Genomic DNA, 24,478 nt, shown 5'->3' on the forward strand with positions numbered 1-24,478 from the left:
TGGCTAAATAGAGTGAGTGTCGAGGAACACATACCTTATAGTTCTTTCTGCCTACTTCCTGGTTCTTGGAAGTGAAACTCATGTTGTTGTTGTAGTCCTCATTCTCCGGTCTGTAATGCAGAAAGAGGCATTCGGACAAGTCATGACAAGTCTAACGTGTGAAGCATCTTCACGGGCACGATTTTCAGATAAGACTTCAGGACGAGGAGGACTTCACATGAAACACAAACAACGTGCAGTAACAATAAAAGTTTTCATATTGTAGCCTACACTATTATTTTGACTGCCATTTTTTAGCAAGATGATTATGTGTTAATTGTTTGTTATAGTAGTTAGCTAGATTATGCAAAAAATATTTTGTGTTCTTGTTTACTGTGGTCTAAAAGTGAAGGGTGTTTCGCATATTGTTTGATGCAGTGTTTTTCAAAATTTTTTGAGCCAAGGTAAAAAAAATTTATAAAGAAAATACAGAGGCACACCACCAGCAGAAAACGTTAAAAAATGAAACTCCACCAGGTTGTCGTGCCTTATTTTGAGTTTGTTGTTGTTTTCCTGTGTATAGTGCTTTAGTTCCTGTCTTGCGCTGTTATTTTGGTGGCTCTTCCTGTTTTGTTGGTGGTTTCCTGTATCAGCTTCACGTCTTCCTTTGGGTGCAAGCAAGACTATTTCAGTTGTGCGGACACTTTCCTTCTTTGTGGGGACGTTGTTGATTGTCATGTCATGTACGGGTGTACTTTGTGGACGCCATCTCTGCTCCACACGCTGTAAGTCTTTGCTGTCGTCCAGCATTCTGTTTTTGTTTACTTTGTAGCCAGTTCAGTTTTACTTTCGTTTTGCATAGCCATCCCTATGCTTCATTGCCTTTTCCTATCCGTTTTGTTCATTTTTGGTTTAAGCGTTACATACCTTTTTACCTGCACGCCGTCTCCCGCTGTGCTCTGCATATTGGGATCGCGACAAACCATCCTTGATGCGTTCCGACTTCTACAAAGCAATGAACTACCTGCTACCACCTACTGATATGGAGTATTACATGGTTACCCTGCTGAGCTCTATACAGCACAGGCACCAGACAACGGCACATTATTTGCAGATTATAATTGTTGATTTGCAAAAACATTTTTTTGGACCAGGCAGCACGGTGGGACAGGGGTTAGTGCATGTGCCTCACAATATGAAGGTCCTGAGTAGTCCTGGGTTCAGTCCCGGGCTCGGGATCTTTCTGTGTGGAGTTTGCATGTTCTCCCCCTGACTGCGTGGGTTCCCTCCGGGTACTCCGGCTTCCTCCCACCTCCAAAGACATGCACCTGGGGATAGGTTGATTGGCAACACTAAATTGGCCCTAGTGTGTGAATGTGAGTGTGAATGTTGTCTGTCTATCTGTGTTGGCCCTGTGATGAGGTAGCGACTTGTCCACTACACCGCCTTACGCCTGAATGCAGCTGTGATAGGCTCCAGCAACCCTGCGACCCCAAAAGGGACAAGCGGTAGAAAATGGATGGATGAATGGATTTTTTCGACCAATTAGGTGAAGTCGCATCATTTCCCACGGCACACCAGACAATATCTCCACGCCAAAGTGGTTGAAAAACACTAAAAAATAACATAAAGAAAACATTAAAGTTTTATGTTTTCTTTATGTTATTTTTTTCATATTATTCAAAATATTAGAATCACCTATGAGCATAAAATAGTTCAGTTTTACAGACATATATTGATTTAAAAAAAAACTATTAATAAACATTGTTAATTTAAACCTCACACAAACTAAAAAATATATATATATTTAGATGGATGGACTCCTGCACTGTACCTAATGTTAAGGGCGGGAAATGCAATGCCCATATAAGGCTCGACAAATAGACGCAGTGCTTTCACAGTTTAAGCAAATGCGATGAGCAACACTGCCTCTGATTGGCTGAGTCGACTCGCAGGCTTCAGGCAAAAAGTCGCTGCAGAAAAAGTCTCTCGGTCGCCATCCTTCACAGGTCTGTAGAAACACTTAACTCTCCGCAAATGTTTTTTCTTCGGCGCTTTAATCAATCTTAGCGCTATGGTGAATAAAAAATGTTTTAATGTGTCGCCGATAGAGTTTTTGCACGACGCTGTCCACATCGAGCGATGAGCACGGCTCAAAAACAGGAATAAGTTAGCATGACACATCAGAATACTTCCTCCTTGCAGCCATTGCCTTTTCAGTTTCCGTGCGGAAAAACATCAGAAAACTCTTGTAAGTTATCGCAGAGGCAAAATGAAGCTTTAAGGTTGAATACAGGTACGTCCTCTGATGTCATAGCCCTGTTGCCAGGCAACCAGGAGGTAAGGCATGAACGGCATTTTAATGTAGAAAATAGTCGGGAACAGGAATGTAAAGCATGTTTTAAAAAAAAGTAAAATTGACACATACCATCAATCCTCCTCTTTAGTTTTTGGGTATCTTCCTGCTTGTCAAAAAAAAGCTAAGTGTATGCTAAGGTGTTGACTCGATTAAACTAAATGCTAGAGTGTTAGCTTGATGCTACGCTAAATGGCTGTTTACCCAATTAGACTTAATGCTAAGCTAAGTGTTAGCTTTGCCAGACGTTTTAGCTTAATAAAGCTAAGCTAAGCTAAGCTAAGTGGGTGTTGACAAGGGTTGCCTCCGGGGGGTGTATATTGTAGCGTCCCGGAAGAGTTAGTGCCGCAAGGGGTTCTGGGTATTTGTTCTGTTGTGTTTATGTTGTGTTACGGTGCGGATGTTCTCCGGAAATGTGTTTGTCATTCTTGTTTGGTGTGGGTTCACAGTGTGGCGCATATTTGTAACAGTGTTAAAGTTGTTTGTACGGCTACCCTCAGTGTGACCTGTATGGCTGTTGACCAAGTATGCCTTGCATTCACTTGTGTGTGTGTAAAAGCTGCATATATTATGTGACTGGGCCGGCACGCAAAGGCAGTGCCTTTAAGGTTTATTGGCGCTCTGTACTTCTCCCTACGTCCGTGTACACAGCAGCGTTTATAAAAAGTCATACATTTTACTTTTTGAAACCGATAGCGATAATTTCCGATATTACATTTTAAAGCATTTATCGGCCGGCCGATATTATCGGGCACCTCTACTAAATATATTTGTTCTTTCCCTTTTGACATTAAAAATCATGTTCTGCATGCAATTGCATATCTTTTAAAATGCAATTTTATCCAAGTCAAAATATTATATTATCATGTATTCCAAAAGTATTTTTTATTAAAATAAAGATAAATACTGTACTTAAATATCTGCTTAACTTGTGATTTTAAAACAAATTATCAATCAAATTGTAGACTGTAAATTTACATTTAAATTCCGCCGACTGAGTTTTTTACCGTCAAATCAACTTTGGCACGTTTTTTTTCCATATACAGTAAGACACTAACACATAAAAAAACAACATTAAAACAAGATTTTACGGTGAAAAACAAACAAAAATCTGGCAGCTCTGCTGCTTGAATTTAACTGCTAAAAACATTTTTTCCATTCCATTTATTACATTTTTTTATATGCTGTAAAAAACCCACTGCTTTTACTGTAAAATTCTGGTGACTGAGCTGCCAGTTTTTAAAGTAACATTTTTATATTATTTTTGCAGCTTATGTAAAAAAATATATTGTTAATGGCTTAATATACGAATATACATGTATGTTCATATATTACTCATTGTTAAAAGCGGCCCTCTGAGGGCAACGATAACTGTGATGTGGCCCTCAATGGAAACAAGTTTGATCTACACACACTATAATTTTTACACTATTTAACTCCAAACAGAATTTCAACAGATGTCCAGATTTTGGAATAATACAAAAAAATGGCAAACCAATTGTTCAATAATCAAGTAACGTGCAAAATAACAAAATTAACTGAATAAAATGAATATTTTTCTTAAATAAAATAGTTCCTGTTTAACTTTCTATAATAAAAAAATATCCCCTTCCTTTAGAGCAGGAGTGTCAAAAGTATGGCCCACGGGCCTGCACAGGTTTTATTAGGCACGCGGGATGAGTTTGCTAAGTATAAAAATGAGCCGAAATTTTTGAATGAAAGAAACTGCTGTTTTAAATCTGTCCACTAGATGTCGCAATTGCAATTATTTGTATCTGTAGATTATGCTACATATGTAAAAAAAACACCAAAAAAAAACACATGTTGACTAGTCGAGGAAAATGAGCAAACTACATAAATACCATCCTGTAATTTGATTTTGACATTATTTTTTTATCTTGATAGATTGAAAATTAACACCAATGAGTTGACTGATGAACATTATCACATTATTTATTCAGAAAGTATAAATAACGAAAAATAAAGGTAGAACACTATTAACCGCAACATGTAAGTGTAAAAAAAAAACCCAACAACATTATGATTTGTACAATTTCAGAATGTGCTTGTTCTATTTTTAAACAAAGAAAACAATTGGAAGTTGTCTTTATTTGTAAGTCATCGTGCCGTGATTTTACCAGTCCGGCCCACTTGGGAGTAGATTTTTCTCCATGTGGCCCCCGATCTAAAATGAGTTTGACACCCCTGACTTCGAGACATCCGTAGTGCTTAACTTAAAAAAGTATGAATTCACTGTTTGGCTTTATGACAGAGCAGGTCTCCCACTTTCATCAGTATAAAAACTACTTTGACCAAAAAAATGACAAGCTACATTACATTTTTTATTTAGTCTTTTACAAAACACACGTTTACTTCAGTAGTGTGATCATTGTTTTTATGCTAATAAATTAATATTAAATAGAAGCATAACATCTGAATTGAACACTCATAAAAATACAAAGAGTTGAAGAAAATATTTTTTTGACCCTTTGTTGAGTTACTGTATCACCAACTACCTGTTGAAGAGCTTTATAGTGTCACTATGAAATTGTAGTGTCACTATCATAAAAATGGACACACTATGTTTATGTATAACGACTGAAATAAACAAGTGTTTTGAGGACAAGACAACAAGAGAGCAGAGTTGCTAAGTAGTAGAGTAGCTAAGCTGGCGCGTACCTCTCAGACGTGTAGCTTCCTCGACGGACAAAAGTGATCTCCGAAGTCTGAACTTTCCCAATGTCTCACATTTGGAATCCCGGTTGCCAGAAACTTGGCAGTTACGTCTCGCTAGCTAGTGGTAATTCTGGCAGAAAAGTTGATTTGCAATGAATTTGGCAGGTGAGTGTTTAGGCACTCTGGTATCGAATAGCTTCGTCTGTGGAAGACTGTTGTTAAGCTGTTGTCATTCGATGGAATCTTTTGATATTACAAGGAATTATTTTTATTCTCACAGTAATAACAATATGGGACAAAGTGCATCCCTTAAAGCTCAATACGGAATGCATACTCTTGTCTCTAAATAAGGGACAATTCCACTTTTTCAAGGCACGGTTGGCAACCGTGACTCAATTAGACGTAATGCTAAGCTAAATGTTTGCTTTGCCTGACATTTTTTAGCATAATAAAGCTAAGCTAAGTGTTAGCTTGGCCATACCGTGTTTCTTTTAGCCTGAATTGATTGATTGATTGAAACTTTTATTAGTAGATTGCACAGTACAGTACATATTCCGTACAATTGACCACTAAATGGTAACACCCGAATACGTTTTTCAACTTGTTTAAGTCGGGGTCCACGTAAATCAATTCATGGTACAAATATATACTATCAGCATAATACAGAATATACTAAGCTAAGTGAGTGTTGACCCAATTAGACTTAATGCAAAGTTAAGTGTTGCCTTTGCCAGCCTTTTTAGTTTAATAAAGCTAAGCTAAGTGTTAGCTTGGCCACACTATGTTTCTTTTAGCCTGAAAATGCTTAGCTAAGTGGGTGTTGACTAAATTAGACTTATTGCTAAGCTAAGTGTTAGCATGGCCAGACTTTTTAGCAAAGCTAAGTTAAGTGTTAGCTTAGCCATACTGTGTTTCCTTCAGCTTGATAATGCGAAGCTAAGTGAGTGCTGATTTAATTACACTAAATGCTAAGCTATGTTTCAGCTTGGCCATAATTTTTGGCTTAACAAAGTGAAGCTAAATATGAGCTTGGCCATACTTTGTCTCTTTTAGCTTGATAATGCTAAGCTAAGTGAGTGTTGACATAATGCTAAGCTTAGTGTTAGCTTGGCCATACTGTATTTCTTGTAGCTTGATAACGCTAATTGTCTAATTTAAGGTAATTATATTCACTTGACTGTAACAGTTCAAACTCCGGCCGAGTCATACCAGGCTATAAAAATGGGATCCATTACCTCCCTGCTTGGCACTCAGCATCAAGGGTTGGAATTGGGGGTTAAATCACCAAAATGATTCCTGAGCGCGGCCACAGATCCTGCTCACTGCTCTCCTCACCTCCCAGGGGGTGGAACAAGGGGATGGGTCAAATGTAGAGGGCAATTTCACCACACGTAGTGTGTGTGTGTGACTATCAGTGGTACAGTGAACAGTGACACCTTTGAGTACCGGTACTGGAAAATACAAATAACAGTACCTTTAACTGTGTGTTAACAAGTGGCATGACACGGCGTGTAACTGATTTTCAAATTGTATGAAAAGGAACGGCTTGTTGAGCAGCATGCAAAGCACATTTAAATATGAAAGTTTGTTTACCAAAGTGACTCAGTCATCAGTCTGCGGAGTACAGGCGCTGCTTTCATTAGAAAAAACAGAAGGACAAACTGCGGTTGTGTGTTTCAGCAGAAGTATCAACCCTTCTTTGACACTGTGCCCTTTTTGGCCATCTGTAATGACTGTAAACCTGCAGCCACTTGTTTTTGGCAATGTTTGCATATACAGTACAGTGTACACAGCATAGCAAGCCAGCTGCTGTTTACACAATAGGTCACAGTAGACATGACACATTAACTACAAAGCTGGAATTTAAAGTGAGGTAAGTATTTGGTCAAATACAATTTCTCCTCCTGATGTTAGTGACTGTACAACTTGTCATGTGACACTCTTCTGCAGACAGAGAGGTGCCTGCATAATATATACATATATAATATATACACATACAGTATATTGACTTCAAAGGGTTTGCCCTAAGCCGGGGGTCAGCAGCCCGCGGCTCTAGAGCCGCATGCGTCTCTTCAGCGCCACTAGTGGCTCCCTGGACCTCTTTTAGGGATGTGTGAAAATGGAAAAAGATGAAGAAAAATATATATTTTTTGTTTTAATATCTTTTCTGTAGAACAAACATGACACAAACCTTCCTAATTGTTAGAAATCCCACTGTTTATGTTAAACATGCTTCACTGATGAGAGTATTTGGCAAGCACAGTTTTGTCCTACTAATTTCAGCGATCCCTGAACTCATCGTAGTTTGTTTACATGTACAACTTTCTCCGATGCTGCCACAGAAAGCCGTGTTTTATGCCACTCCTTCTTTGTCTAATTTTGTCCACCAAACGTTTTATGCTGTGCGGGAATGCACAAAGGTGAGCTTTGTTGATTTTATTTATTTGCTGGAGTGCTTATCAGGCATATTTGGTCAATCCATGACTGCAAGCTAATCGATGCTAACATGCTATTTAGGCTAGCTGTATGTACATATTGCATCATTATGCCTCGTTTGTAGGTATATTTGAGCTAATTTAATTTCCTTTACTTATGTCCTCTGTGTATTTAATTTATATTTGCCCGTCTCATGACACATTATCTGTATAAAATATTGGCAGCATTTCTGATAGTTGTTTGTGCGCCATGTTGTTCCAGACCACAGCAAACGTTACCCAGCTTGAAAGGATTGTAATAAATCCATTAGAAGAAGACAGCTTGCCGTTTCCTTTAACTTGGACACACACATCTATACTTTTGGCCGTTCTAAGACAGTCATTTCCAGAAGTAATCTCATCCTGTGAGAAGCCTCCATTTTACTAATGTTTTCCAATGTTGCAAAAATGTGTAGAATGAAAATTAAAATAATAATAATAAATAAATACAACATTTCTGTCAACAAAGATGTGCGTCAGCCTTTAATAGTAGGCTAATATAGCTAATATAGACACTTACATCATGTATTGCCTTCATTATAACACTTATAAAAAGCTTTTAATTTTTTTACGGCTTCAGAGAGATTTTTTATTTTTATTTTTGCTCCAATATGGCTCTTTCAACATTTTGAGTTGCCGACCCCTGCCCTAAGCAGATTCATAAAAAGGACTATTTGTAATTGTCATTCAAAGTGTTTGGTCGACCGTTCTATTTAAAGTATTTTTTTAGGTTGCTGTCCAATGAGAACCTTGTTAGTCTACTTAATGGTCAATTACCAACACGCAAAAATTACAAAGATACACGTTTTTTTTTGCAGTATCGTCCTTACTGAAGACTTTCCAACACATTTTCTCCAGCGAGGTGCATCAATTCTTGAAAGAAGAAAGCCTAAAATCACAGGTACTGTTATCGTCAACAGTAATTCTGGTATCGTGGCAACCCTATTTGCGACAAGTTATGTCTTGAATTTAAAAGTGTTTCTCTTTAGTCCCATGATGGCTTATTTTGCAGGCATAATCAATTTTGCAAAAAGCATAGAGACTGAGTCACCAACACAAGGGATGCTTTGTTTCCGCGGAATGATACGATAAAAAGTATTAATGAAAACCGCGGTAAAACTCCTGACTTGTTTGTATTACCATTTTAAATAAAATGATTGAAAAACAATGATTAATAACTGCACCTTGATAGACTGCAAACATGAAATCAAGAGACATTAACGTATTTCCCCATTAAGAAATGTCATACCGCAATCTAAACTTTTTTTAAGCACATTGCTGTCAGAGCAACTAAGCTATTTAATTGTGCACATTGATCCTAAAAGCTGTGGTGTCATAGATCGATTGTTCTATACTGAGGTGTTTTTACGGTGCGTTCAAGGACCGCTGAACAGAGTAGGACGCCACAACGCCCGCCAAAAATAATAAAGTAATAAAAGTATATTTTATGTGTTAGGCTCTTTTCATTGAAATAAATATTAAAGTGCTGCAGTACAAACTAATATTCAAAACAACCAAATATTAGTCATTAAAACAGATAAAATACTAGCAAAAAAAACTAGCAGTGAAGCATAAAAAACACTAGACGTGCAAAATAGTTGGTTTTCGAACAGTGTGTCTGTTAATTTTATCTATTGGTCAAAACGTTCGTGTGTGTATACCGTATTTTTCGGACTATAAGTCGCAGTTTTTTTCATAGTTTGGCCGGGGGTGTGACTTATACTCAGGAGCGACTTATGTGTGAAATTATTAACACATTACTGTAAAATCTCAAATAATATTATTTAGCTCATTCACGTAAGAGACTAGACGTATAAGATTTCATCGGATTCAGCGATCAGGAGTGACAGATTGTTTGGTAAACGTATAGCATGTTCTATATGTTATAGTTATTTGAATGACTCTTACCATAATATGTTACGTTAACATACCAGGCACGTTCTTAGTTGGTTATTTATGCGTCATATAACGTGCACTTATTCAGCCTGTTGTTCACTATTCTTTATTTATTTTAAATTGCCTTTCAAATGTCTATTCTTGGTGTTGGGTTTTATCAAATAAATTTCACCCAAAAATGCGATTTATACTCCAGTGCGACTTGTATATGTTTTTTTCCTTCTTTATTATGCATTTTCGGCCGGTGCGACTTATACTCCGGAGCGATTTATAGTCCGAAAAATACGGTAAGTACTTGAGTACAATACCACAATTATAATGATCCTTGATCATTTTGGTGATATGAAATATTCATATGGTTACATTGCTATACACGGGAAAATGGACTAGTTTGATACTCGCAATGTTTGGCTGATTCACATTCGGGCTTTAAAAGCTGTTTGAACTAATTATTCGTCTGTGGTTCTCTCCACATTGACTTTGAACGTTTTTTGTGTGTTTATCAGTTAGTAAGAATTTATTTAGTGTGTAATTATTTGTTAAACTCAGAAGACATGTGAGGTGTACATGTGAACGCACACGCAACAAACTGTCTTTTCCTTGAAGTGACTCATGCGGAATAGTTTTGTGGGAGAACCTCACATGATCGGTTGGTAGCAGATGACGAGTGCATGACCTTTGGCCCAGTTAACCAAATCCCGTACCGCCCGCAACTGTCTTTCCCCACTCTGACCGTGTGACTGGAAGTGTACAATTTCATCTTGGAGGTCAGGACCCGTCGGCATGTGCTTGTCGTGGATGCTGCCAAGGAAAAGTGTGGCACTGAGGCTACAACCGCAACCTAAACAATTCTTCTTTAGCTTGGTCTACACCGGCAGCAAGATGAACAATCAGTATTTTGTATTATACCTTCAAAGGTAACCACCTCCAGCGTTTTTTATCACTAAACCTCACTACGCTAATGAATAGAAGCCGTTCAATTTTGAGCTTCAGTCCCCCTTTTAACTGCAGTTTGCAAGGTCCTGATAATCTGATGTCTTTTTAAAGATTACCTTGACGGATTATCCTGTGAAGTGAGCCGTGTTCACTGATTTTTCCCCCCTCCCCAATCTGTTCGGCTAAATGTTGGAGTCCAAGAATTGTGTTGTGAAAACGAGTTTAATTAAATCAAAGGACCCTGACTGAAACTGTAGTATTCCTCTTTGATCTGGACACAATGTACACTATACTGCCAAAAGTATTTGGCCACCCATCCAAATGATCAGAATCAGGTGTCCTAATCACTTGGCCCGCCCACAGGTGTATAAAATCAAGCACTTAGGCATGGAGACTGTTTCTACAAACATTTGTGAAAGAATGGGCCGCTCTCAGGAGCTCAGTGATTTACAACGTGGAACTGTCATAGGATGCCACCTGTGCAACAAATCCAGTCGTGAAATTTCCTCACTCCTAAATATTCCAAAGTCAACTGTCGGCTTTATTATAAGAAAATGGAAGAGTCTGGGAACAACAGCAACTCAGCCACGAAGTGGTAGTCCACGTAAACTGAGGGGTCAGCGGATGCTGAAGCGCATAGTGCAAAGAGGTCGCCGACTTTCTGCACAGTCAGTTGCTACAGAGCTCCAAACTTCATGTGACCTTCCAATTAGCCCACGTACAGTACGCAGAGAGCTTCATGGAATGGGTTTCCATGGCCGAGCAGCTGCATCTAAGTCATACATCACCAAGTCCAATGCAAAGCGTCGGATGCAGTGGTGTAAAGCACGTCGCCACTGAACTCTACTCGCCTATCTCCTCATTTATATCATTCTGACAGACATGTTGCCGTACCACATGGATATTATTGTCCCCGCTGATTTATTATTCTAATTGCTAATTTCCTCTTCTTAGTTCCTATTAGCCTTCTGTTGAAGTGTGCAAAGCATTTATTATTTTCGCATTTCACAACTTCACGTTCAAGCAAAGCTTAGCACCGCGGCTAGCTTACCTTGTTCCATCCTCCTAAGTGTGTGTCCGCGCTAACCAAGCTCACACATTACATTAGAATAATATTAACTTATGGTTCTCCCATGGTTATTTAGAACCATTTTAGGACCGCATTCCAGAACTGTCTGTATTACTTTATTTAACATTCGTAAATATTCGATATTTGAACATTTCTCCATCGATTCATGAACCGTCCATGTTCTAATCGTGATGCATCAGAGAACAGATCTTTTTTACCACCTCCAATGTGTACAATCACCAAATCTGTGGAAACAAATATTGACCGCAAACTTTGTACTCCAAACCCAGTCTGCTGCTCAGAAACCTGTGGATCAAACCTCATATTTCAATTTTAAAACAAAGAGTCAATGTTTTGTGGAACATGATACTTGTTTTTTACTTGTTGTTGAACTGTGACGGTTTGCAACAATTTGACCTTTGACAGTCCTTGCTCAGTACCTTCATACTCGTCCAATAGACCTGAACTTTTGGTTGTGGTTTCAATCTGAGTGGGTTTGTGTTCGAGCTGAGCTGGTCTTGAAGTTGTGTCACGTGTTAAATGCCCCAACCGGCCCTCCGTTCCCTCTCCCCTACTTTCTGTTTAAGTGTGTGTGTAGTGTGTGTGTGTGAAGGGCTATGGGGTGACTTGCAAACTGGCTCTGCCATTGGCTCACCATCCTGTCAGGCCAAGTATGGAGAGTGGAGGTGTTGGTGCTTGTCAAAGTACCTTTTGCCTTCAATAACTCTCAGCCAAGCATGGCACGCATGTGACCGCTGTCAAACCGTGCACAAAGACACACTAACCTTTATATTTGTTGACATAAGCGAATCCAATTGTATGCTTTTGCTAGAATTACCTAACTTGTCAACATTTGGAAACCACTTGGAAAAAAATCCACAAAAATGAATAGATTTTGGCGTTAGCTTCGTTTTCATGTAATGTTCATTGAAACCATAACAATAGCTGAGTTTGTATTCCTGATAATTTCTCAGCTATCAACTAAAAATAATAAAGAGTAGTATCAACTGGATTTTTGATTGTATATTTGAAAAAAAGAGCTCTAAATCTGCACCAAAGAGTTGCTAGATGACTTTATTTGTATGCTTTATGTTTCAGGTACTATAATTAGGGTTGGGTATCGTTTGAATTCGAACGATTCTGATTCCGATTATTTTTTTCGATTCAGATTCCTGACGATTCTCGATTCCGATTCTTTTAAGAGGCAAGGTCAAAAAAAAGTTTAGGATATTTTAAATGAGCTAGCTAACCTACAGTCTTTCTGAATGAAATAGTCTGACATTCTCCATCAATTTTAATTCTATTAACTTTTTATGAACTTTACTATAAATTCCTCACAGGGCTGTTTTCAACTAGAATATAAATATCAAATCTATGAACTTGAATATAAATATTATAAATTATGAATACATTTTCCCAGGGGTACACTTTCCTCAAGAGAGCTTTATTTTTGAAAACCTCATGAAAACACATTTATACACACAAGTGTATGATGCTGCAGGAAACCTCATGAAAACACATTTACACACACAAGTGTATGATGCTGCAGGTACTTAAAAATGTTACCGTGCTCCCACTGATGGGCTAACCTGGTGCAGAAAAGCAAATAAACAATAAGAAACAACTTGCAAAACCCAGTCCAGATTAGCAGCAGGTACAGTATAAAATCAGAGACAGTTCTTGTTTAGGAAAATGACCATTTCCACCTTCTCAGGCAGGATGCGTGAGCGTTCTGGACAGATAGTGTCTCCTGCTGTGGAAAATACACGTTCGCTGGGTGTGGAAGAAGCTTGAACGCATAAATAGGAGAAAGCGAGATATGACAGCAAAGGATAAGTCTTTTGTTGGTTCCACCAGACCACCACCATGCAGCAGGGTCGTCAGACATAAGTATCGGTGGAACGTCCTGGTACATCTGCAGCTCTCTCTCCACTCGTTTCTTGATGGACATGGAGCTCTGTTATTTCGCGGTTATTTCATTTTTTTTGTAAAGTAAAGCCACACTTTCGACCGCCGACGCCCGCTATCCATGCTTGAGCTTGACTGACTCGCTCGGCTATGCTAACACTTCCGGCGGTGGGCGCTTCTTCGTTGGTGTTCAGCGGCTTCTTCTTCCGGTTCGGCGGACATATTTTTTTCCGGTCGGCGGACTGGGTATCGAAAATAGGAATCGAAATTTAAACTTTTGAACGATTCCGGGGGAATCGGAAAAGTTAGTCCCGGTTCCAATCGATACTCGATACTCGATACCCAACCCTAACTATAATACTGCACATATGCTGGAGTTTTACTGCTTCAAGTCTTAACTAGTGTGTTATTTGAGGCTGATCTTTTACGATAAGGCAGCGTTCATTATTGAAAAATGATGCACATGTGGTACAGTTTAGTGTGGCATCTTTGACGCAGGTAATAAAAAAAAATTGATTGATTGATTGATTGAGACTTTTATTAGTAGGTTGCACAGTGAAGTACATATTCCGTACAATTGACCACTAAATGGTAACACCCGAATAAGTTTTTCAACTTGTTTAAGTCGGGGTCCACTTAAATTGATTCATGATACAGATATATACTATCATATATACTATCATCATAATAGTCATCACACAAGATAATCACAATGAATTATTTACATTATTTACAATCAGGGGTGTGGGGGGGTTAGGATATGGACATCAAGTAGTGGACATAGAGAGAGAGAGAGAGAGAGAGAGAGAGAGAGAGAGAGAGATCAGAAGGCATAAGAAAAAGTATCTGCATTTGATTGTTTACATTTGATTGTTAGCAATCCGGGGAAGGTGTTAGTTTAGGGTTGTAGCTGCCTGGAGGTGAACTTTTATTGCGGTTTTGAAGAAGGATAGAGATGCCCTTTCTTTTATACCTGTTGGGAGCGCATTCCACATTGATGTGGCATAGAAAGAGAATGAGTTAAGACCTTTGTTAGTTCGGAATTTGGGTTTAACGTGGTTAGTGGAGCTCCCCCTGGTGTTGTGGTTATGGCGGTCATTTACGTTAAGGAAGTAGTTTGACATGTACTTCGGTATCAGGGAGGTGTAGTGGATTTTATAGACTAGGCTCAGTGCAAGTTGTTTAACTCTGTCCTCCACCTTGAGCCAGCCCACTTTAGAGAAGTGGGTAGGAGTGAGGTGGGATCTGGGGTGGAGGTCTAGCAGTAACCTGACTAGCTTGTTCTGAGATGTTTGGAGTTTAGATTTGAGGGTTTTGGAGGTGCTAGGGTACCAGGAGGTGCATGCGTAATCGAAAAAGGGTGGACCGAGAGTTCCCGCCAGAATCCTCAAGGTGCTTTTGTTGACCAGAGAGGAGATTCTGTAGAGAAATCTCATTCGTTGGTTAACCTTTTTGATTACCTTGGTTGCCATTTTATCACAGGAAAGGTTAGCCTCTAGAATGGAACCTAGGTAGGTGACCTCATCTTTCCTGGTGATAACAATGTCACCCACTTTTATGGTGAAGTCATTGACTTTCTTGAGGTTGATGTGGGACCCAAACAGGATGGATTCTGTTTTACCCAATTGTATGGATAGCTTGTTGTCAGCGAGCCAGGTGCAAGTTCTACAGAGCTCAGCACTGAGGATTTTCTCCACCTGTGACTTGTCCTTGCCGGATACCAGCAAGGCAGAGTCATCCGCAAACAAAAACAATTCACAGTCGCATGCCGATGACATGTCGTTTATGTATATTAGGAACAGTAAAGGTCCCAATATACTGCCTTGGGGGACTCCACAGCTCACCGAGAGGGGGGGGGGGGGACACGGTGCCGTTCACCTCTACCACCTGCTCCCTCCCCTCCAAGTAAGATTGCATCCAGCTCCATGAGTTTTTGTTAAATCCGATTGCTCTGAGCTTATCCAACAGTATAGCGTGGTTAACGGTGTCAAAGGCCTTCTGAAGGTCCAGCATGACCATGCCGCAGTATTTGCCCGCGTCCACCTCATGTTTGATGTGGTCGGTCAGATCGAGAAGGCATGTGTCAGTGAAGTGGTTAGTTCTGAAGCCGGATTGGAATTTGTACATGAGTTTATTAGTGGCAAGGTAACTATCGACCTGTTCATAAACAATTTGTTCCATTACTTTCTAAATGGAACTGAGAATAGAAACAGGTCGGTAGTTGCCAGGTTCCAATTTGCTTCCTTTTTTAAAGAGGGGAGTTACTCTTGCAATCTTAAAATCTTTTGGTATTTGGCCTTGTGTAATTGATAAGTTTATTATGTGCGTGATGATCGGGGCAATGATGGAGGCAGAGTCCCTGAGGAATCTGGAGGGAATATTATCAAGGCCGGTGGCCTTGTTAGGGTGGAGCGCGCTCAATTTTTAACACCTCATCAGCTGTGACCATTTCTAATTTGAAATCATCGTTAGATACTCCTAGCTTTCTGTAGAAGGCTTTAATGTGTTCTACACCAAAGCGACCAGAGTGGTGGGACAGCTTGTTGACAAGGGTTGCGGCTATGCTGGTGAAAAAGATGTTAAGTCTGCTAGCTACCTCCATTTTGTCTGTAATGAGGGAGTCACCCTCCTTGATGCTGATGTTGGTGAGTCTTGTTTTAAGTTTCTGGCTGCAACCAGGAAGCTGGTTGTTGAGAATTTTCCAGAGCTCACGCGGCTTATTTGTGTTTTCCTCTATTTTGTCGTTAATGTAATTTTTTTTTAAGAATGCCTAAAGGGGTCATATTATGATTTTTTTCCTACCTTTAATACACTTCCTTGTGGTCTACATCAGTGGTCCCCAACCTTTTTGTAGCTGCGGACCGGTCAACGCTTGAAAAAAATAAATACATTTAAAAAAAAATAATTAAAAAAAAAAATATATATATATATATATATATATATATATATATATATATATATATATATATATATATATATATATATATATATATATATATATATATATATATATATATATATATATATATAGACCGCATCTACTAAATTTTGGAAGGAAAAAAATATTTTACAACATATTACCACATATGAGTTATGTACACAGAAAGGTTGTGTTACATTTTATTTACACACCTCCAAACGGTGCCTGTAACACGGCAATAAAATGAATTATCTTACAAAACAGAAGTCGTGCTAAACACACAATAACTCTACGTTGACATTTTGGTGAAATCACGAACACTGAAACAATACAAAAAGAATGTCATTGTAAGTTAATAATACTAACAGACACTTGTAAAGGTGTTAGCATATTTGCTAAAGCTAACGACATTACGATAGCACGTACAAATGTGCATGAAAACACTCCTACACACACATCACACATTGGACAGTTTAGTAAGTATGAATAGTTTTAATTATATTGTAAAACTTACAAACGTTGCTTGGAGTAATAAATGAGGAATCTATACAAGTAGAAACACTATGGACGGAACTGCACTTGTACATCCGGTTCAAAGCACTAAACAGAAGGAAATACTGTGATTGTTCAACCTGCACCTGCAGTGAGCGAGTCCGTCCAAAGGATGGCGCTATAGCACAAACAATAATACACTTTTTCAGTGTCTGTTGAAAAATATTTGTTGAATTTAAAACATTATATCCGTTAGTGAAGAAAAATCCATCAATTAGCTGCACCGTTTTATCAGTTGCAGGGTTCAAAGCATAGGAAAAAAGTAGCGACTTATAGTCCGGAATTTACAGTAAAGGTGGTTCTTTGGATTAGATTATGTTTTACACACCATCTTCTAGCCGCTTTCTGAATGTCTCTTCAGGATGCGGCGTTTTGTGGGCGGTCTTATTTACATGCCTCTACTTCTTCTCCTCGTTGGCCATGTTGTAGTTTTTAGCGCTTCCATAGCGAGACGACTGCATACGCTACTTTGTATTAAAAAAGGCAACAGCGGAGGACGTATGGTAGTCTTGCGCAAAGCTCTTCGGTTAAACATCTACCACATGATATCCGCTGACGTAATTCCAAACGGCTCGTTTGGAAGAAATAAAGAAGGAAGTATGTTTGCTAGTTTACAGTATGCAGTATGCTGTGCTGTTTTTACCAGTTGGAGATGTCAGAAACAGCTTCTAAAATCTTTATTAAAATTGCTTGAAGGGGAATTGCACTTTTTCTTTAAAATTTTGACCATCATTCCCAATCTCTGTGAAAAAAAGAAGACACACGTCTTTCCCTTTTCTTTGCGTTCTAGATAGTTAAAAACTGCTAGCACAAGGCGGTTAACAATACAGATAATAGTGATTCGCCTATTCAGCCTCTAAAACCCTCTAAAAACTTCCAATGTTTTGTACACATGCTGTATGTATATATGTAATGTAGTAACAGGCACAATCATGGTAACATGTAATATTTACATATTTTGCTCATTTTAAGCTACAATTTATTTCCAGAGCGCATTAATTTCCCAGAACGCATAGCAAATAGAGAGCCAACGACGACTATTTTGGGACAAATGATGATCCTTATTACAGTTACATCACTTATATAAGAAGAATGAGCTACAAGTTTTAGAAGCTGTGTAGTAAACAGATCCAGCTATACTGAAACACTAAGCTGTCATGTAGCATCAGTGCTAACTTGTGCTAAACATTTCATCGAGAAAATAAGAACATAACAAAACAGTCACTTACAATGTCCACTCTCACTGGGACGGTTGTATCTTTCAGCACCAGACTTGTTTAGCTGGTAAATTCAGCATAATCCTCACTCCTCTGATATAAACGGCCGGGAGGAAACACGCATCTTGCCACGTATTCCTAGTTATGTCGTCGAGGTGAGAGCCACTGATTCAGATTTTTAGCTGGTAGCGGAAGGAATTTCTACGTTTTAAACTTTTATTAACCCCAAGGCGATTTAGCAGCAGCAGCTCCCGGCAGTAGTCTGAGGTGTTGTGTCACTACACCAGAAAAGTAGTTCCTCTGTGTTAGCTCCTACTATAACACTGGTGATGTTGCTTTGTTAATATGCAGGTCACGGCAGGTACAGTAAATAGAGCGTTGATAGTGGTTTTTGCATATTTTTTTAAGAGATTTGTAGGGGAAATAGTTGAATCCCCATTACTTGCATTGTTAGCCCCCTCGTGCTAGTAGTTTTTTACGATTTAGAACTTGCAAGGGTGTTTTTTAAGCACAACATGTTGGGATAATGGATGACAACAGGGCTCATATGAGATATGATAAAATCGTACGTGGTTTTTTGACATCTTGCGCGTGATTACATTTTTATGCCACTTTTGACAAGTATTTATCCCGATAATTTACAGGTTGAATACTATGGTCGACACCCTTTAGAGGCGCTTAAGTTTTCAGGTACCCTTTTATAATAGTGACCATCATGTCACCTCATTCCTTGCTTGTGTTTGTTATTAAATATTAATTTAATATGACTTGTTGTGTTTTGGTTGATCTTTTAGAAGAAGGAAATTTTAGCTGTACAGCACACACCCAGCCTGCAAATCCACGTAAAATTATATTGCATCACGTGTGTGTGTGTGTAATTTAAATATGTACTTTTAGTCGTGTTTGCTGACTGGTTAGTACTGCTGGCGACTGCAAACAACAATGATAACAACCTTTCTTTCCTTATGTTTCAGCTACATAGCTGTAAGTATATTTTATTATAACACCATTCTCAAGATAAAAACATTTTCAGTTTTTTCTGACAGTAAAGTCTTCAAAATCAGCCATTTTTTGGTCTTTTTAAGAATGTCTTTTTTGTGTATGGTTCTGGCAGCAAATAATCTGCAATTTGGATTCAGCCATCTGAATGAAGTCTGATATGATATTTAAGTTCAAGTTAAGTTAAAGTGCCAATGATTGTCACACACACACACTAGGTGTGGCGAAATTATTCTCTGCATTTGACCCATCACCCTTGATCACCCCCTGGGAGGTGAGGGGAGCAGTGAGCAGCAGCGGTGGCCGCGTCCGGGCTTTAGTGGGAATACATGAGACTCCTTGTTTATTTAGGAGTGGGAATACATGAGACTCCTTGTTTATTTAGGGGTTGATATGGAAAAAAAGACAATCTAATTTCTCTTCCAACAAGTTGTGTTAAGGTACCGTAATTTCCGGACTATAAGCCGCTACTTTTTCCCCTCGTTCTGGTCCCTGCGGCTTATACAACGGTGCGGCTTATTTACGGCCTGTTCTTCTCCGACACCGACAAAGAGGATTTCGGTGGTTTTAGTACGCAGGAGGAAGACGATGACACAATGATTAAAGACTGACTTTTCATATACCGGTAGGCTGGTTATTTTGATAACGTACAGGCGAGCACTTTGTATTACTTTGCACCGTTGTATTATTTGTACTCTGCACGAATGCTGTTCGCCATGTCAAAGATGTGAAAGTTTGATTGAATGATTGAAAGATTTATTGTTAATAAATGGGACGCTTTGCGTTCCCAAACAGTCATCTCTGTCCCGACAATCCCCTCCGTGGTAGCAGGAACCCCTATATACTACGGTAATTACACATCAAAACCCTGCGGCTTATAGTCGGGCGCGGCTTATATATGGAGCAATCTGTCTTTTCCCCTAAATTTAGCTGGTGCGGCTTATAGTCGGGTGCGGCTTATAGTCCGGAAATTACGGTATGTCAGCATGAACATAGTTGCAAATGTAAGGAAAAAAGAAATTCATATTTTTCTGGGTTTTGGTAGGTTTGGCTGTGACGTGTGTGGCGTTTGTGTGCGAGTTTCTCTCTCTCTCGGAGGAGGGGTGTGTGTGTGTGCTATTCATAGTGTGAGAACCGCAGAGGTCTATTAGAAGTCATTGAGTCCTTCTAGTGCACTTCGGCATAGACTGCCGAGGGCTCATTCATTACACATTGTGGACCTGTGAGTATGTTGACTTTATTTGAAATGTTTTTTTTATTTTTAAAAAGGAGCAAATTTTTAGCAATTTTAGTAATGCCTGTAGATCATTGGGCAACAGTTGTGTTTATTATTATTGATTTATTCTAAATATAACCAAGGTTTATGGTCGGGCTTAGGAGGAAAAATTAGGGCGATTATGAGAATTTCCCTAACTTATTTTGTGTGTTGACATTGACAATAATATAAGTGAGAGCTTGCCTGAATGACTTTCTCCCAGCATGCGCTGGTCCTGTTTGTCACAGGCTGGGTATTTAATTATAGAAGTAGGTGAGAAGTCAATTGTTTCTGCTGTGGTTGTTGTGTACTTACATTCTGGGTTCTTACAAGATGAACTTGTTGGGGAAGAGTAACATTAAATGTAAAAATATTCATGTGTATAAATATTTCGGAATTTTTTCCCCCCTAGGCCGGGGGTCGGCAACCCGCGGCTCTAGAGCCGCATGCGGCTCTTTAGCGCCGCCCTAGTGGCTCTATGGAGATTTTTCAAAAATGTATGAAGAATGGAAAAAGATGAGGGGAAAAAAAAAAATATTTTTTTGTTTTAGTATGGTTTCTGTAGGAGGACAAACATGACACAAACCTCCCTAATTGTTATAAAGCACACTGTTTATATTAAACATGCTTCACCGATTCGAGTATTTGGCGAGCGCCGTTTTGTCCTACTAATTTTGGCGGTCCTTGAACTCACCGTATAGTTTGTTTACATGTATTACTTTCTCTGACTTTCTAGGACGTGTTTTATGCCACTTCTTTTTCTGTCTCATTTTGTCCACCACACTTTTAACGTTGTGCATGAATGCACAAAGGTGAGTTTTGTTGATGTTATTGACTTGTGTGGAGTGCTAATCAGACATATTTGGTCACTGCATGACTGCAAGCTAATCGATGCTAACATGCTATTTAGGCTAGCTATATGTACATATTGCATCATTATGCCTCATTCGTAGCTATATTTGAGGTCATTTAGTTTACTTTAAGTCCTCTTAATTAAATGTATATCTCATGACACACTGTCTGTATGTAATATAGCTTTTAATTTTTTGCGGCTCCAGACAGATTTGTTTTTGTATTTTTGGTCCAATATGGCTCTTTCAACATTTTGGGTTGCCGACCCCTGCCCTAGGCTCATCCATTTTGCATCTGGAACAAACTGGCTATGAGTTACTGTCCAGATAACTTCTCAGTTTATTGGCCTGTTAACAGTGGTGTATGATAGAGACGTGACTATTTTGCATTTAGTACTTTTTGGGTACATCTTTTTTGCACACATTTTGTTCGAGTAAAATGGAAGAATGCATAACTTCAAATAGGATTGGACATTGTTTGCATATGTCTCCGGTTTAATAAATTAGAATTTGAGTTGCGAGGATTAGCATAGGAAAGACATACTAAGATTTATCTTCTAAGATAACAATTGCAGTGCATCCGAAAAGTATTCACATCGCTACATTTTGTTATGTTTAAGCCTTATTTCAAAATGGAATACATTAATTTTGTCCCCAAAATTCTCTACACAATACCCAATAGAAAATGTAATAAGAATAACAAACAAAAAAATTATGTGTATATAAATACGTTGTTACAGCCTTTGCTCAATACTTTGTTGATGCACCTTTGGCAGCAATTACAGCCTCAACTCTTTTTGAATACGGTGCCACAAGCTTGGCACACCTATCTTTGGGCAGTTTCGCCCTTTCCTCTTTGCAGCACCTCTCAAGCTCTATTAGGTTGAATGGTAAGCGTTGTTTTCATCCAGGATGTCTCTTTACATTGCTGCATTTATCTTTCCCTCTATCCGGACTAGTCTCCCAGTTCCTGCCACTGAAAACCATCCCCACAGCATGATGCTGCCACCACCATGCTTCATTGTAGGGATGATATTGGCCTGGTAATGAGTGGTGCCTGGTTTCCTCCAAATATGACGCCTGGCATTCATGCCAAAGAGTTCAAGTTTCAGGTGCATGTTGGTAAACTTGAAATAGGTATGCCGAAGCTTGTGGCATCGTATTAAAAAAAAACTTGAGGCTGTGATTGCTGTCAAAGGTGCATCAACAAAGTGTTGAGCAAAGGCTGTAATAACTTGTGTACATGAGATTTGTTTAGTTAAATCAGTTTTAATAAATTAGCAATTAAAAAAACAAAACACCTTTCCACATTGTCATTTTAGGGTATTGTCTGTAGAATGTTGAAGACAAAACTTAAATTATTCCATTTTGGAATAAGGCTGTAACATAACAAAATGTGGAAAACGTTTTGAATACTTTCCAAATGCACTGTATCAGTCCCTCCAGGATTTCGCACACTTGTTTTCTGACTGTTGCAACATAAAATCCCTGATTTTGCTGCAGCTTTTTAACAAAGTTGCGATGTTTTGAGGCATTCTTAAAAGAAAATTATATTTCCTCAGCTTGTGCTTTTACAAATTTGCTATCGATGTTTGAAGTGTGCTGTATAACCTTAACCCCAATAAGCACAGGATTTCAATGAATCTAACAAAAATGCTGTAGTTGCATATTACAGTGGTCTGTCGCCATGTCGCACTTCAACGTTTTTGACAAAATTAGACATTTTCAAGCACAAAAATGGCTGTATTAACCATCAGTAATACAGTGGTACTGGCCACCAGATGAGATCAAACCAATCTGAACACACTGTTCAGTCTCAGGCAGAATTCAATCCCACCAGTACAGTTACAGTTATTTTCTATTATTATGTCTACTAATTTGTATTAAAATAGTATAAGGTGACTATGTGGGTTCTATTTCATGTCTAAAAAGCTCTAATCATGTAAAATAAAAATACTTAGAAAAAGTGTTATGCTCTAGCTATGAAAATATTCAAATTATTATTATTCATTCTTACTTCGTGGAAACTAATTTACCATGGTCTGGCCCGGAACCAATTAACAGCAATAAACGAGGGTTCACGGTAAACTAAAGTGCAGAATACATTTCCCAACACTGGCAGTAATAAACCAAATCTTGCAAGCCTTTTTTGAGATGCCATCATTTCGCAGGGGTCTTTCCCCAAAAACTATGATGGAATTTGCAGTGTTTTTAGTTGGGTTTTTTTGTGATAAAATTGCAAGAGAAAGAAAAAGATGCAACAAATTGTTGTAATTTTCTCTTTGTGTAATTGTAATAGGGACATTTGTTGAAAGACTAAATGATTAATGAACAAAAATTTAAAATGTGAAAAATAGGCCTGTATTTTAAAAATGTTATATTTGCCTTCACAAGTTTTTTAACTTCCATAGTTAAAAATAATGCAGACACTCTGAAGGGACATTTTTAAACCACCTGTACAATGACTACTCTAAAGCGGCGGTTCTCAACTGGTTTGGCTGCGGGGCTCACCATCACTCCTAGGTAACGAGCGGCGGCCAAAATTGGTTATCACGACACACTGAGTAAACTATTTCAAGACTATTTTAAATTTCTTAACAATTTTGATGATTGTTCTTTACAGCAAATTAAATCTTCCAAATTCAATATCTCATAAAATGTAAAACTTGTCAAAAAAGTTCAACATTGTACACGATTGGTTGATGCTCTAATCTAGTGGTTCTCAATTTTTTTTCACCAAGTACCACTTCAGAAAAGACTTGGCACTCAAAGTACCACCATAAAGCACAACATTAAAATACAGTAGCATAATAGGCCTAAGTATTCATTAAATACAAGGCAGATGTTTTTATAACAAGTATATTTAATATTTTTGGCCAATATAACCAGTGTTGGGTTAGTTACTGAAAACCAGTAATGAGTTATAGTTACTAGTTACTTCATTTCAAAAGTAACTCAGTTACTAACTCAGTTACTTACACCAAAAAGTAATGCGTTACTTTGAAAAGTAACTATTTAGTTACTTATTTTTTTCTTTTCTTTTTTAAAAGCTCCCATTAATGCCCTTTAGCCTTAATTTCAGTACTGTTATTGCACTGGAGAATAATACAATGTGTTGATCAACTTGACATGCATTTGCATCACTGAACTCTGCTAAGCAATGTGGTCTACATACAACACACAAACAATGTGCTCTACATACAACACACAAACAATGTGCTCTACATACAACACACAAACAATGTGCTCTACATACAACACACAAACAATGTGCTCTACATACAACACACAAACAATGTGGTCTACATACAACACACAAACAATGTGGTCTACATACAACACACAAAGACAAAGATATGTTTCAAAGGCCAATTTGTTTCTGGCCAGAAC

At 38.4% G+C, this 24,478-nt stretch overlaps 1 protein-coding gene across 5 annotated transcripts in view; it reads left to right on the top strand.

Moving 5' to 3' along the window:
• The first annotated feature begins 1,930 nt into the window (after positions 1 to 1,930).
• Positions 1,931 to 24,478, top strand: part of acsl1a (acyl-CoA synthetase long chain family member 1a) — a 51,905-nt gene continuing 29,357 nt past the window's right edge. For 2 of the 5 annotated variants that reach the window (XM_062027075.1, XM_062027074.1), the window contains exon 1: positions 20,098 to 20,204. The gene's annotated coding sequence lies outside the window, so the exon portion shown is untranslated. Of the gene's footprint in view, positions 1,989 to 2,253; positions 2,276 to 8,303; positions 8,387 to 20,097; positions 20,205 to 24,478 lie in introns of those variants that run through there. The other 3 variants (XM_062027077.1, XM_062027076.1, XM_062027078.1) reach the window with 3 other exon arrangements.

The sequence above is a fragment of the Entelurus aequoreus genome, linkage group LG18, assembly GCF_033978785.1.
Source record: "Entelurus aequoreus isolate RoL-2023_Sb linkage group LG18, RoL_Eaeq_v1.1, whole genome shotgun sequence".
Taxonomy (NCBI): domain Eukaryota; kingdom Metazoa; phylum Chordata; class Actinopteri; order Syngnathiformes; family Syngnathidae; genus Entelurus; species Entelurus aequoreus.